This window comes from Stegostoma tigrinum, unplaced genomic scaffold (genome assembly GCF_030684315.1).
Source record: "Stegostoma tigrinum isolate sSteTig4 unplaced genomic scaffold, sSteTig4.hap1 scaffold_50, whole genome shotgun sequence".
NCBI lineage: Eukaryota > Metazoa > Chordata > Chondrichthyes > Orectolobiformes > Stegostomatidae > Stegostoma > Stegostoma tigrinum.
The window spans coordinates 1,230,383-1,247,322 of record NW_026728430.1 but is presented as its reverse complement, the minus strand read 5'-3'; positions in this window follow the sequence as shown (position 1 = coordinate 1,247,322).

The following is a 16,940-nucleotide window of genomic DNA, read 5'->3' as shown; positions in this document are numbered from 1 at the left end:
TTCAAACTGCTTGATGGTCACTTTCTCTTTTGATCAAGTTGTGGCCATTTCATAGTTGAAACCATAGTTATTCTCATACAAACAGTGCATGCTCTGACATGCCACTTATGAACCAGACATCCACGTTGACCATATCCTGATGCTGTGTACCACGAAAGCAAAATTCTTCACCATCTTATCTACTTGTGTTGCAATTTCAGAGAGCTATGGACTTGAACCTCCCGAACACTTTTTGAGAATTTCATCAAACTGACCTCCAATGGCAGGAATGGACAGGGTCAGCTTGGATTGATGATCATAATTCAGGCTCAACAAATCTGCTGGAGCATTTTGAAGATGTAACTGGTGACCATCTGCTGACTCGCCCTTGACTGACTGCTGGTAATAACAGTGATAAGCTGCATGGCTTATGCCTGCAGTAAACAGCCAGGCAAGACAGGAGCACTGTGAGACATTAGGTTCTAGTTGAGACATCAAAGTGCTAAAATGCCAGGGAAAGGCAGAGATATTGTGGCAGGCCCTAAGCAGAACATGCCTCAGGTGCTGAAAAGCATGTAGAGTTCTGACAGCAAGAATGTACTTTGTGGACAGGCAATTCTGCATCTTGATGTAACATTTTTATTTCACTCTGGCTCATTTTGCTAGATCTGCAAATATCTATTGGTCTGGCTAATTTGAGAATTGGCTTTCGGTGTAATATGCCACCTGACTTGGTCATTCGCAGTTGTGTTCCACATCAGTGAGTCAGTAATCTGATGAAACTCACAGGCCTCGACTTGAGAAAAATGAAGCAGTCACATGCACACCTGTTTGATTGGTTGCTCTTGCACTCACTTGAAAAACGTGCGTTGTATACACCATATCCTTTCCTGGCTCACAGTGTTCCCAAAATCTCTCGTTCAATACATCCAAGTCATCAACATCAAATTCAAAACTAGTGAACACTTTGATAGCATTTTTTTCTGAAATGCTATTTGTAGTGAGGTAGTGTTGGCAGGTGATTTTCTTTTACTTCTGATGTCATGTGTGAATATTCAGGGAGGGTGTTGGTGGGAAGGTGCAGCATGTACCAGGGATGAGGTGATAACTTTCAGAGCAAGTGCTGAACATGCAGAAAAGGAGAGATTAACGTTTACCTTGAAACAAGCATATTTAGAGAAAGTTGGGTGAAAGTACTGAGAGAAAGCATTTTAGTGGCACGGTGGCTCAGTGGTTCGCACTGCTGCCTCACAGCACTCGGACCCGGGTTCGATTCCAGCCTTGGGTGACTGCCTGTGTGGAGTTTGCACGTTTTCCACATGTCTGTGTGAGTTTCCTCCCACAGTCCAAAGATGTGCAGGTTAGTTGGATTGGCTGTGCTAAATTGCCTGTTGTATTCAGGGAGGGGTACATTAGGAAGGTTATAGTTCTGGCTGGGATGCTGTGAGGTATGGTGTGGACTTGTTGGGCTGAAGGGCCTGTTTCCACACTGTAGGAATTCCATGATTACGGTTCCAGAGCATTGAGCATATCCCAGCATTCTTCAAGGATTGTAGGAACTTCAAATGCTGGAGAATCTGAGATAACAAGGTGTTTACACCTCGGATTTCTCAAGTTTTGATCAGTCCGCTTTTAAAATTGGTTTAATAAGACTGCACCATTCCTGGGAACACTGCAATACCACAATAATGCATGGAGAAAGCTCATATTCCAACTCCCTGCTCCAAAAATCAGTTTAATATAGGGTCCCTAGGTAAAGGACATATGAGATATTACAGCTGAGAGAAACAAATGCTTTTTCAGCAGTGTCCTCTCCACACTGAAACCCAGGCCACGGTTCCACACATGTGATAGCCACTAACTCTGAACACTTGATATAACACACACTTGATCCTATTTTCCATCAGCCTGACTGTGTGCAAAGACTTGTAAATCACTGCTTACAGTTTTTACTGTTGTTCCCAAACTCCTGGACTTCTTAACCAGGGCAAACAAGTCAGTTTGCACCAGTGCTTTTTCATCACTTTTCTAGAAAAAAATCTTCGTAGTGAATGTAGGTCATCGGAAATGTACCAATCAGATGAGGTAGGGCGGAGCTGACGTCACCAACAAGCCTCATCAGCCAGCTCCATGACCAGCAGCGGGTCAGTGAGATTGCAGCAACAATCGGTGCAGAACCGCACACTCAGAGAATGTCCCAGCACAGAGGAAGGTGCTTCAGCCTGTCACTCTCTGCATCAGCTGTCTGTGTGGGTAACTTCACCAGTCCCACCCACCATGCTCTTCCCGATGCCCTGTAAATCTGTCATCATTCAACTCTCTCCTGAGGGCCATGAATGATTCTGCTTCCAGCACCCTCTCAGGCAGTGTACAGCCGGCAGGAAGGAACCACTCGCTGAAAATGGTGGATCTACCTCCCTTGATAAATGTGACTCTTTGTTACAAAAAAAAAGGCGAATCACCATCCCCTGCCCTCCAAACCCATCCCACCCCGTCTGTTTCTTTGGAATGTGTAACTGTCTGCAGTGTCAATGTGCCTGCAGTTGCTAAAAGGGTCTGATTTTTGTGCCGTTCTATTCTGTGCACTAAGCAAACTGAACTGTTAGCAATGCGTAAAAATGCCTGCCTCTTCCCAAATCAAATCAAATACTTGAAACAAATTCTAATTCTGATCAAGTAATATCCCTGTCAGGAAGTACTGGGTCACAGTTACAAAACAGAATTTCTTAGACTAATCCATCTGACCTGGAATATATGAAATCTGGTCCCCAAACCACTCCAACATCCCTAACGTCACTCCCCGCCCTTCATGGAAATGAGCAGCGTGATGCTGGATATTAAGTTCAGTACATTGAATAAGTCACAAATGGTTTGGCTTCGACTCCAAACATTCCAATTACAATCTGGTAATTTAGAATTGTAAATTAAGATCCAAGAGCTGTAGAGATATAAAGGATGGAAACAGACTGATTGCTGCAACTTGTCTATTCGAACCAGATATCCTAAGTTATTTTAGTCCCATTTGCCAACATTTGGCCCCTATCCCTCTGTCGCCTTCCTATTCATTTACCAATCCTGATGCTGTTTAAGAGCTGTGATTGTACCACCTCCTCCATACATGCAGCATTCTCTACGTGGAAAACTGTCCCTCAGGTCCCTTTTAAACCCTTCGCCTCTCAACTTAAACCCATGCTCTCAGGTTTGGATTCCTTTCCTTGAGGAAAAGATATTGACAATTCACCCCATCCAAGCCTCTCATGATTTTACAAACCTCTGTAAGGTCACGCCTCAGCCTATAACGTTCCAGGGAATCAGCTCCGGCCTATTCAGCCACCTCTTCCTGTAGCTCAAACCATTCAATCCAAGCACCACTCTTGTAAATGTTTTTTTTTCTGAAAACTTTCAGTTAAACAACTTCCCTGTAGCAGGAATATTATAACTGAGTGCAGTATTCGAAAAGTGGCAATGTTCTGTACACATGCATTATAATGTCCAAACTCCGATACTCAGTACATTGATCAATAAAAGCAAGCATGCCAAATGCCTTCTTCCCCACCCTGTCTTAACTGTGACTCCGCTTTCAAGGAACTATGCATCTGCACCCCAATGTCTTTGTTTGGTGACACTCCCCAAGACCTTACCATTAACTTATAAGTCCTGCCCTAGTTTGCCTTACCAAATCGCATCACATCACATTTATCTGAACTCGATCAGAGACTCCTTGGCCCATTGGCCCATCTGATCAAGGTCCCGTTGTACTCTGAGATAACATTCTTCACTATCCACAACAACATGAATTTTGGGGCCATCTGCAAACTTACTAACCATCCCTTCTGTGCTTCCATCTAAATCATTTATATAAAGTTATGGATAAGCAGTGTCCCAGCACTGATTCTTGTGACACACCACAGGTCACAGGTCTCCAGTCCGAAATATAACACTCTACCGTCACTCTGTGCATCCTGCCTTCAAGCCAGTCTTGGATCCAAATCACTAGCTTCCACTGGATTCCATGTGATCTAACCAGTCTACCATGAGGAACCTTTTCAAACACCTTTCCGAAGTGCATCCAAACAATGTTTACCCTCTCTGCTTTCATCAATCTTCTTTGTCACCTCTGCAAAATCCTCATGTTAGTGGGATATGATTTACATCACACCAACACCAGAGTCAGATGACTGAGAACAGTATGTGAAGCAAAATGTGTACATGAGATAACAAAGTGTGGAGCTGGATGAACACAGCAGGCCAAACAGTCCACAGTCAGCAGCCCCAGAGGAGACAGCCACGCTGAGCCCTGCCGAATTTTCACCATCCCCCCAGACCTCCCACTGACTGAGGTCAAACGGTTAGTCCTCAGTAAGGGGATTACCTTTGTCCTCATTCACCCACACATCCATGAATGGCAGTCACGTTAGGACATTGAGCAGTTTTTCTGCCGCCTTTGCCTCTCCAGCTATCTTCTCCTCGATCCATCTTTGATCCGCCTCTCCCTCGCTACCTATTTATATCAGAACCCTCTCCCCATTCCGCTTTTCTGATGAAGGGTCTAAGCCCGAAACGTCAGCTTTTGTGCTCCTAAGATGATGCTTCGCCTTCTGTGTTCATCCAGCTCCACACTTTGTTATCTCAGATTCTCCAGCATCTGCAGTTCCTATTATCTCTGATACAAAATGTGTACATTACTGGTTAAAAATACTGAAATAATTTCATTGTCTTCAACGTTAAAATCAAATGCTGGAGTCTGCAGCTCAAAAGATATCAGAACCACTGGGGTCAGAAGAAACCCACAGTTCATGAAATGCCCAGGATTCAGGGTGATGTCACTGAGCAATTGCCCGTGTGTGACAACATCACCCACTTGAACACAGAGCATTCGGGTCTGCACAAACAGGTGGTGTGCACAAAGGATGTGAGGGTCTGTGGAGTGATTGAAAGGAGATGGATCAGAATGATTCAGGAACTGAGGGATATTAGTTGTAAGGTCAGGTTGGAGAAACTGAAGATGTTCTGCACAAAGCAAAGGAGACTGATGATCTTTGACAAAGATGTCTCGGTCTATGATACTCCCAAACATCCCAGATGTCCTCTTTTTTCAAAAACCGCAACTTCCCCTCCACAGTGATCAAAAATACCCTCGACCATGTCTCCCGCATTTCCCGCAACTCATCCCTCACACCCATATTCGCAATAATAACCAAAACTGAATACCCATCGTCCTCACATACCACATGACCAACCTCCAAATCCAACGCATCATCCTCCGCCATTTCCGCCATCTGCAATCCGACCCCACCACCAAAGACATTTTTCTGTTCCTACCCTTATCTGCTTTCCGGAAGGACCACTCTCTCTGTGACTTCCTTGTCCGGTCCACACTGCCCTCCAGCCCCACCACCCCCGGCATGTTTCCCTGCAACCGAAGCAAGTGCCATGCCTGCCCCTATATCTCCCCCTTCACCCCCATCCCAGGCCCAAGGAAGACTTTTCACATCAAACAGATGTTCAACTGCACATCTGTCAATGTTATGTACTGTATCCGCTATTCCCGTTGTGGCCTCCTCTACATCGGGAAAACCAAACGGAGGCTTGGCGAATGCTTTGCGGAACGCCTATGCTCTGTTCGCAACAAACAACTACACCTCCCAGTCGCGAACCATTTCAATTTCCACCCCCCCCCCAACTCCTCGGATGGCATGTCCATCCTGGGCCTCCTGCATTGCCACAATGATGCCACCCGAAAGATGCAGAAACAGCATCTCATATTTCACTTGGGAACCCTGCAGCCCAACGGTAGCAATGTGGATTTCACAAGCTTCAAAATCTTCCCTCCCTCAACCACATGCCAAAACCAGCCCAGCTAGTCCCTGCCTCCCCAACTATTCCTCCCATCTCAAGCCCCTTCCCCATCCCCTATCCACTATCCTCACCCAACACCCTGCCGACCCATCCATCCTCCCTGGACTGACCTATCTCCCCTTAACTCCACACCTACAGTCACCTTCACTGGTTCTAACCCCAACTCTTTGACCTGTCTGTCTCCTTTCACCCTATCTTCTCCTTTATCCATCTTCTATCCGCCTCCCTGTCTCCCTATTTATTTCAGAATCCCCTTCCCCTCACCCATTTTTGAATCAGGGTCCCGACCTGAAACGTCAAAATTTCCTGCTCCCCTGAATCTGCTTGGCCTGCTGTGTTCCTCCAGCTTCACACTGTGTTATCTCGCATGTTTGGAGACTGCTTTGTGGAGCACCTACACTCCCTCCTCACTGACCAACCCCCGTCAAATCTCCCCACCTAGCACACCTTTATGCTTCATCCCCAACTCCTTGACCTGTCCATCCTCTCTCCACCTATCTGCTCCACTATCTACCTTCTATCACTGCCTCCCCCCTCTCTATTTCAGAGCTCTGTTCCCCTACTTTTTTTCTGAAGACGGGTCCAGACCTGAAACATCAGCTTTCCTGCTCCTTTGATGCTGCCTGGCCTGCTGCGTTCATCCAACTCCACAGCTTGTTATCTCAGCCTTCAGCATCAGCAGTTCCTGCTGTCCCCATCACCATTTATGACTGGCTGTAGCAGGATAGTTGGTCTGTTGATCTTGCAATCATTCCACCCTGTCTGTAATGTCTCAGTTCTGCTGTTTGTAATGCAAGCAGTTGAATGCAGTAGCTATAACGGGTTGGCATCAGTTTCAGGTACACATGGTTCTGACCCCGGCATGTTTGCCCGCACTCGTCACTGAGCCATTGATCAGCTTCATGGGAATCATAGACTGAGGGATTATCCGGGACAAAGAGTCACAGATTCTGGTGGAATACAATTCTGCTGCTGCTGCTGCTGCTGCTGTGGTTTACGTCACCACATGGATGCCCAGTTTTGAGCTGCAATAAGTGTATTGTCATGTTCCCCAGTTCAGACTGAGTCCCCATTGCCCTTGTATGCAGTGACCTACTCTATTTTCTGATGTGGTAACACTTCCATTTTAATATTCACATTCTTCTGACAGTCTCTTCATGGTGTCATGTCTCCAATTTGTCACATTGCTCAAAACCCTTTAACATATTCATCTGAACCTTTTCATTTCCAGTAGGGACATCTTTGGGTGGCACAGTGGCTCAGTGGTTAACACTGCTGCCTCACAGCCCCTGTGATGTCGGCTCAATTCTACCCTCAGATGACTGTCTGTGTGGTGTTTGCATATTCTCTGGTGTTTGCGTGGGTTTCCTCCAGGTGGTCCACTTTCCACCCACAGACCTAAGCTGTGCAGGCGAGGTGAATTGGCCATGCTAAATTGCCCATTGTGTGGATTAGGTGAGTAATAGGGGCCGGGTCTGGATGGGGTGCTCTGAGGGTCGGTGTGGACTTGTTAGGCTGGTGGGCTTGTTTCCACTCTGTTGGAAGGTTTTTAAAGTGAATGTTTCTCTCCCTGACCATGATTAAGAGCTCTGTAGTGTCAGTGATGCCAGCGTTATGTCGTTTGGAACCAATGCATTTGTGCACCTTGCGCTGTCACTCACTTCTCAGTGTTTGGGGATCCATGTTGGACAGGGCGTTTGAGCAACTTTGACACACGATTTTGGGATTTATTCAAAAACACAATTTGCTGAAAAACTCAGCAGGTCTGGCAGCGTCTATAGAGTGAAAGCAAAGTTAAGCTGTTGGATCCAGTGATGCCTTTTCAAAGCTCCCAGTTTCTCCAGCAATTTTTCATTTTTCAGATTTCCAGCACGCATGGTTCTTTGTTTTGCTGAAAATCCAATCAGTGCTGATTCATTTCTGGAGAAACTCAGCAGGTCTAGATGCATCTTTGGAGACAGAGAAACAGAGTTAAGGCTTTAAGTCCAGCGAGGCCCTTCTTCAGAACTGAACAGGTTCAGAAAATGGCCTTTTTAATACCTTACCAGAGGTGGAGGAGGGCTAACAGAAAACAGAGGGTGTTGGGATGCGGTGCAAAATACAAATGGGCTTTTAATTGTGTTGAAAGAGAAGCAGATGTACAATGAGAGTAAATAAAGTTGTGAATGGGGGAGATGGGTTCCCTCCACTGAATGCAATGTTAACAAGACACAAACAAGACAAGGTCACATCGTCTGTGCCATATTGTGTTCATCATATCTCCAATAATAACCCTGAATGTGTTGAGCATATGTGAACAATCTTATATGTCTACACACATACGCTGATTAAACAGTGTATATAAAATCATTTCTCCTCCGTTCCGTTGCAACCTATCGTGTTTTTTTCACCTTGTCAGTCGCCATTCCTTCAGCCAAATTTATTCTGTCTCTTTCTCTGCATTTTATTTTATTCCATCTATGAAGAAGAAATTGCCTAATGGGCGATATCATGTTAGTCCTGTCCAGTCTGCACAGCCACTGTCCCCTCTTCCTTACTGTTCCTTAATCACTCACATAGATATTGTCTCTGACCCTTTACTCCCAATAAGCAAAGCAATTGGAAATGTAATGTTTAGTTTTGGGCTCAGGCTAAAAAATTGGTCAGGAAAGGCTGTATAAACTGCAAAAAATTTGTTTGCAACTTTAGAAGCAAATTATTGAAAATATTGTGTTAAGGATAAAATGTTCATTTATTAGTGCAGTGAGAGGAAAGTTCAGCAAAACCCACATTTCCTGCCTTTCTCCAGGCAGTTGTGGCCAGAGATGTGTTTGGATTGGCAGTTGTTGTGGTGGAGGAGACTTCGGTGAAATAACAACCTCTCATTTGGCTCTGAGGAAAATGGTTACATACGTCATCACATGTGGATAACACGGCAGAATCATCGAGCCTGTGCAGAGAAAGTATCAACTTTCTCCTCTGTCTCTATCATTGTGAGATGAATTGGAGATGGGCATTGAGTCCAACAGTAGGCAATGTCACCCAAACCAGGTATTGTTGTTACATTAAAAGTGTCAGAGTGGAAGGGGTTAACGGGAGCTGTTTGTTCAGTGACTTGAATTAATGTCAGTCTCCATGGATACTAACTGTGTCACTGGAGGGTTTTCCTCTTCTATTAATAAGGGGTTTCTCCCAATGCGTTATCCCACAGTATCTGTGGCTGTGGCATATTCAACACAATTGGGATCAGCAGCTCCAGAGATGTGGAGAGATCAGAATCTGTGACCAGCAGATTGGGATGTTCCAAATTATGGATCAGAATCTCAGAACCACAGCCGGGAATGTGACAACAATGTATAAGAATCTGAGAGGAATAGATTGGAATGTTCCAACAATGGACAGGGGTTTATCCTCTGGCCTTTACTATCTTTCTATCAATTGGGCGCCATTAACATTGTCGATAGAAGCTGTACTGATGGTTATTCAGGCGGGTTACTATCCCATCCTCGCTATTGTTGGTGTTCCCGGTAAGTCTCTCTATCTCTGTCCATTCATTTATTCTGTAAGCCTTTGTGACCAGCGACTCAATTTCTGAGCTCTGTATTTGGCAAAGAAGGAAACTATTGTATTCACTTTCAGTTACAAACTCAATTCTTATTCGAGGGTTTTTTTCACCTTCACTTACAAACCCCCGAGGAAGAATAAAAGTGTTCATAACCACCATTGGCCCATTTTGTCCTGAGCTGATTTATATCACAGTATTCCCTTTATCACCAATAATATTCCCAGTCTTCACTTCTGCCTCAGTGCTGTTTATGAATAAATCATAATCTGCTCCTTTCCAGTTGCAGCTCTCTTCTGGCCACACTTGCAGTTACTAATATTTTGATTGTGTACTTATTCTTATCTCTACCTCGAACTATGTCAGTTGTAAAGTGTGGAGCCAGTTTGATTCTAAAATGAGGAGGTTACAGCTTTGTGTCAATGGTTTCAGCATAACCCGTCGATGGCCATCAAATGACAGTTTCCTTGAACTGTTTAGATTCTAGAACTTTCCAAGTAGCAGTGGTGCCATGTCCATCATCTCCTAAGTGCAGTGCTCTGATGTGTTCACTTGTTGACAGAGGCCATCTCTCTTCACCCCAACCCCCACTGACCCACTGCTGAGTGAATACATTAATTCTGTTTCCACAGAATAAGATATAGGAAATCTTTCAGAAATTCTACAGGACAGTGACTGTGAAAATGAGAAACTGTGGGAGATTAGAATTAATAAAGAGGAATTGCTCAAAACTAATTGAACTGAAGTTTGGTACTTTGCTCTGGTATGTCCCAGAGAATACATGGAGGTGGGGAAAAAGCTTGTGAAGGAGTTACAGGGTCAGACAGCTCTTCAGCCCAACCAGTCCATGTCAAACATAATCCCAAACTATCCTAGTCCCATCTGCCTGGGCTTGGCCCATATCTCTCCAACTGTTTCCTGTTCATGAACTTGTCCAAATGTCATTTGAAACTTGTAACTACGAGAAAGAATTATTGATTACCATTCAGAATTCTTCAGATTCTGGAATTGCCAGTTGGAAGTAACTGTTGTAACGCACATAAAAAAAACTGGACTGAGAGGGAAATCAAAATAAAAATACATTTTGGACAACTTGGTATCTGTTATGAGGAAAATATGGAACCTTTTTTGAGGGCTTTAAAAACTAGACACTTGGGAAATCATGATATGACTTGGCAGAGTCAACTTAGATTCAGGAAATGGAAGTTATATTTGGTAAACCTGTGCAGTTTATGTTAATTGAAACATCCAAAAATTTCAGATGTGTGTCCAAATTATCCCCGGAAATGTCTTCCATTGCTAGTCCACCATCTTCCCTAAGATTCTATTCCTATTAACTCTAGCCAGTTCCTTCCTCATGATGTTTTTTTTAGTTTCATTACTCAATTGTCATCATGTCACATCCAAATGCAAACAATACATTTAAACTGAAAGAGGGAGCTTTGAGAGATAAAACATGGAGAAAGATTGGAGTATTCATTAACTTTATTTATGTCATGTATGTATGAGATAGAGAGAAAGAGAGAGAGAGAATATGGGTGATGAGATGTAAAAATAGAGAAAACTAGATTATCGACTGAAGTTGATGTACTTTCCTATTTGTTTTGGCAATTCCTGTGTGTTGTGATCCTTTGCCCAGTGCATGTACGACTGAGTAATATGTATATAACAGTTGAAGCATCCACACATGAGAACCAGTGGGAGTGGTGTATTTGAATTTACAGAATAATTTTGATATGGTTGCACAGAGGTGAGTGAATAAAATTAGAGTTGAGAGGTAAGGTGGAATATACTACATGGATTGAGAATTGTTTAGTTGAGACATTACAGAGAATGGAGCCCTTTTCCAGGCTGAATGCTGCTACATTTAGGGTATCACATGAATCAGTGTTTGGACCACAGTAATTTAAAAGGCATACAAACAATTTGAATGTGGCCAGCAACAGCATACATCTCATTTTGTAATGATTAGATGATGTGAGGTTGGGATGTGTTGTGGTCACGAAAGGGCCTGTATGTCCTTGATCATAGGTCACCAAAATTAGTACATGCAGGGGTATCAGTCATGAGGGAAGTAAATGGTATGTTGTCCTTCATTGTAAGATGATTCATGTACATGAATAGAACCATATGTCTGCACATGTACAGCCTTGATGAAAGAGTATTTATGGGCACTGTGCACAGGCTTGATCTCTTTTGTAATGAAAGAACTCCTTGCCACAGACACGGTACAAATGGTCATCACCAGTCTAATCCCTGAGATGATGGTACCATGAGGAGCGAGTGAAGAAAGTGAGTGTTTAATATGTTGTGCTGTGAGAGAATCAGAGATTACTGCATTAAAATTACAAAGTTGGTGATGAACTCTTATATCCACAAAAGAAATTGATAGGGTGAGAAATCCCATACGTGACCCATGTAAATACATGTGGATTTTACATGTAAAATGACATAGAGCCCCACAGTGATTCAGAGAGAAGCGCAGGCTCTGAATGAACTCTCCCCACATTAATCTGTGACCCTACACTGAACGCCATGTTGTTCACAATCCTGACAGCAGCCATAATACCCTCTTTGTGACATTACCCAGACCAACCAGATTCTGATCTCCATAGAGAACGCAAGCATGTCTTTTCAGAGGATGCCACTTGTGATTTTGCACAAAGCATTAGGCTTCCCACCACACAACTGTAAAGCTGCATTAAAGTACTGCATGTGTACCATGAACAATGGAGGCACGTTGAACAGCGTGAAGCAGACTATCTGTACAGCCTAGCTCCATTTGCTTGTCATGTTACCTCAGTCTGTTTTCATGTAAGTGACTGTAGGGTCTCAATGGCCTTTTCCTTTCAATATGTAGGGGCTCAAGGGGCTGTAGAGCAGGGCCAAATGCTGAATTGATCCACCCTGGGTTCCTAAGGAACAGTTGGATGTGTGAACTCATGTGACATTGCTGTAACTGTGAGAGATTATTTTATTTTGGTTTCTTTTAAGAGAAGGATTGAACGAGAGGCACAAAGCTGTCTAGTTAAGACCATTGAGTAAACAGTCTTGAGAGGCTTTGGGTTTTTGTTTTAATGCAGCCTGAATGAGTGTGACGAGCTCGCACGGATCAGAATTTCTGAGTTTTGCTTTTCAGTTGCATCAGAAGCTACTGGTGTCTCAATGGAGTTGGAAGCTTCAGTGAATGTCTCCTGGCTGCAGAATTTTCTTTGGATGATTGGTTCCTCATCCTGAATTGGAGAACTGCATGTGAGAACCTGTGAATGAATTTTATTTCTTACCAAAGTGTCTGTTTATGGGCTGTTACTATGCTGGAACAGCTAATTAGTAATATTTGCTGTAGCTATTATACTATTAGGTTATCCACCAGAGCGAGGTTATTCTAAGTTCCTCTTTTTTGGTTCTACTTTGACTACAGTGTTTAAATAAATCATGTTTTGTTTAACATCTGTCAACTATTTCATTAACGTATCTCTGAATAAATGTCAACAGAAAGGCACCACAGACCTCTGGGGAAGAGATTTCCCACTCCAAATGCCCTTTTAGAATTTCTTCTCGTCCACCTGATGGAATCAGAAAGTCACACAACGCAGAAACTGATTATTTTCCCCCACTGACTTGATATGTAATCTGATCTATTCCCATTTGCAAATATTTGGTCCATATCCCCCTCAACTTTTCCTATTCATGTACCAATCCAGATACTTTTTTAGCTGTGTAATTGCACACACCTTCACCACTTCTGACAGCACTTTCTGATCACACATCTCTCTCTGCGTGAAAACTTTGCCCTAAGTTCCCTTCTAGGTCGTTCCCCTCTCATATTCAACCTTAGCACTTTAATTTTGGCCTCCCCTCTCCTGGGAAACAGACCTTGGTTATTCAGACTATTCATGTCCCTCATGATCTTATAAACATCTGTCATGTCACCCTTCAGCCTCCAGCACTCCAGGGGAAAACACTTCAAACTGTTCAGCCTCTCCTGACAGTTCAAACCCTCCTGTCCTTGAACATCCTTGTAAATCTGTTTTTTCTGTGCCTCTCAAGGTTAACAATATCCTTCCTTTAGCAGAGCCAACCGATATGTGCACAGTATTCTTAAAGTGGCCTCATCAATGTCCTGTACAGGAGCAACATGCCATCCCAACCCCTATCCCCAATGCTCTGACTGATTAGGGCAGTCATGACAAATGTGTCCTTCCCTACCCTGTCTCACATGCTACTCCACATTCAAGGAACTATGTGTGTGCACTAAAGGTCTCTTTATTCAGCAACAGTCCCCAGGGCCCCAGCATTGACTGTATAATGATAGAAAGCAGTGAACTCAGAGCTGATACTTGCGGCACACCGCTGGTCACTGGTCTCCAGTCTGTGAAACAATCCTCTGCATTCAAGCCAATTTTGAATTCAATTGGCTAGCTACTCGTCTGGATCCCACGTGAGCCACCATTACTAATCTGTTTACAATTCCGAACGTTACCGAACACCTTCCTGAAGCCCATATAGAAAATGTCTACCACACAGCCTTCATCAACCTTCTTTATCACCTCTTCAAAATAATCAAGTTAGTGAGACACGATTTTCACTGCACAAAGCCATGCTTACTATCCCTAATCAATACTTACTTTTCCAACTGCTTGTAAACCCTATCCCTCAGAATCCCCTCCAACAACTTACCCAGTACTCATGTCAGCCTCTCTGGTCTATGGTTCCCTGGCTTGGCTGGTCACTGTTTCCTTTTCCAGTCCCACTCCTCCACTGGTCACAGCAAATTTTATATGTAACCAGGTTGGTGATGTGGCCGATGATATAGGGCTCAGACTGCGTCAGGGTCGGTGTAAGGAGCAAGTCAGGCAGTTTTCTTTAATCTGCGAAAACAACATATTTATGATCAAAACAAATTTACTCAAACTATGATGGAATGAAGAATGACATATGCACTTCACAAACACACACACACACACACACACGTATATTTGATGACAAGCTGAAATATTAATTTGAAAGAACTTTGTCCATGTAACAGTTGAACTCATGATAAAAGGAAGAATGTGAGAGATTGTCCCAACTATTATTCTGCTTCCAAAATTTATTCTGCTCGCACAGGTTGTTGGCAATGGGATTATTTCCTGGAACTATTAGATTTGGCTGAATTCCCTTTGCTACAGGCAGTGGGAGATTCCAATTAATCCTCGTCATGAGTCCTCCATGAGTGGTAAAGATGATTGGTGCGTTTTCAGCTCTCATACATTGATGCGATGAGGAACAAGGAAATAGAGAGGCGATAGGCTGTTGCCTTTCAGGCAGGTTACTTTTTCCCCTCTGAGTTGAATCGCACAATAACGCTAGCCAACCCTCAAACTGGAACGTGTGAGGTCTCCTTCAACATTGTCTCCATTATATGCTTACATCACATTCGCTGCTCCATGTAGTTGTATCATTGCTGCTGTAATACACAGAGCAACATATGACTGCACTCGTTTTAAAGGTATGTTTATATGTGCCTGCATAATTTAAAAATATCATGTTTAAAATATGTTTAATACATATATAATTTGTGTTAACAAGAATGTGTCTTATTCCTAAAGAAATACAAAAATTACTGGAAAAGCTCAGCAGCCTGGCGGCATCCATGAAGAGAAATGAGAATTAATGTTTTGGGTTCAGTGGTCCTTCCTCAGAACCTGTTTTATTTTTAAAATTATTTCCCCAGTTTTATTCTCCCGTACAAGAGGAAATATCAGTCAGGTCTTCACCATTTACACTCACCTCAAGTTCTTGCATAGTCAAGAGCATTTCTCGTTGTCAGGCCTAAACTGTTAATCCTCCAGAAACTGAATGTCTTCATCACAGGATGGTATATACAAGTTAGCCAGGAAGGAGCTGAAGAAAAGGCTTAGGAGAGCTATAATGGGGCATGAGAAACGTTTGGTGGATAGCATCAAGGAAAACCCCAAGGCTTTTTTACACGTATGTGCAGAACAAGAGAATGAACAGAGAAAGGGTAGGGCCAATCAAGAATTGTAAAGGGAATTTGTGCACAGATCCTAAAGAGATAGGAGGGGTCCTTAATGAATACTTTTCTTCAGTATTCACACCTGAGAGGGACCTCGTTGTAGAGGAGGACGTTGTGAAATAGGTAGGCTAGAGGGGGTGGATGTTAGTAAAGAAGATGTACTACGAATTCTGAGGAAGTTGAAGGTAGATACGTCATCCAGCCCTGATGGGATTTATCCAAGGATTCTGTGGGAAGTGAAGGACAAGATCGCAGGGCCTGTGGCGATGATCTTTTCATCCTCACTCTCCACGGTTATATTGCTGGAAGATTGGAAAGAGGCAGACATCATTCCTTTGTTCAAAAAAGGCAACAGGAATAACCCCAGAAATTATAGTACGCTCAGTCTTACTTCAGTGCTGGGCAAATTATTGGAAAGGGCTCTGAGAGATAGAATTTATGATCACTTGGACAGGCACAGTATGATTCGTGATGTGCAGCATGGATTTGTAATGGTTAGATCATTCCTCACAAAACTTATTGAATTCTTTGAAGAGGTGACCAAACACGTGGATGAAGGTGGAGCAGTGGATGTGGTATATGCGGATTTGACCCAGGCCTTTGATAAGGTTCCCCAGGGTAGGCTCATGCAGAAGGTAAGGAGACATGGGATATGGGGAAATGTGGCAGATTGGCTGACCCTTCTAGGACAAACGGTGGTAGTGGACGGGAAATATTCAACATGGTGCTCTGTTACGAGTGGTGTACCACAAGGATCTGTTCAGGGTCCTCTTCTATTTGTGATTTTTGTAAATGATTTGGATGAACGAGTGGAATGATGGATTAGTAAGTTTGTGGATGATATAAAGGTGGGTAACTGTGGACTGTGTGGACGGCTGCTCTAGGTTACAAAGCGACATTGATAGAATGCAGAGTTCGGCTGAGAAGTGGTAAATGGAGTTTAACCCTAAAACGTGTGAGGTGATTCATTTCTGAAGGACAAACTTGAAAGCAGAATACAGGGTTAACGGAAAGATTCTTGGCAGTGCAGACGAGCAGAGGTTCATGCTCAAAGTTCCCTGAAAGCAGGTGGATAGAGTTGTTAAGGAGGCTTATGGTATTTTAGCTTTCATTAATAGAGGGATTGAGTTCAAGAGCCGTGAAGTTATGCTCGAGCTGTACCAAAGCTTGGTTCAGCCACATCTGGAGTATTGTGTTCAATTCTGATCACCTCATTACAGGAAAGATCTGGAAGCATTGTAAAAGGTGCAGAGGAAATTTTCCAGGATGTTGCCTGGAATGGAGGGAAGCTCTTCTGAGGAAAGGTTGAGAGATCTAGGGCTTTCCTCTCTAGAATGACAAAGGATGAGAGGTGACTTGATAGAAGTGTACAAAACGATCAGAGGTATAGATAGAGTGGAGAGCCAGAGACTTTTCCTGGGGTGGAGGTAGCTTTAATGAGGGGACAAATTTTTAATGTGAGTGGAAGTAGATATAGTGGAGACGTCAGAGGTAGGTTCTTTACTCAGAGAGTGGTAGAGGTGTGGAATGCATTGCCGGAGA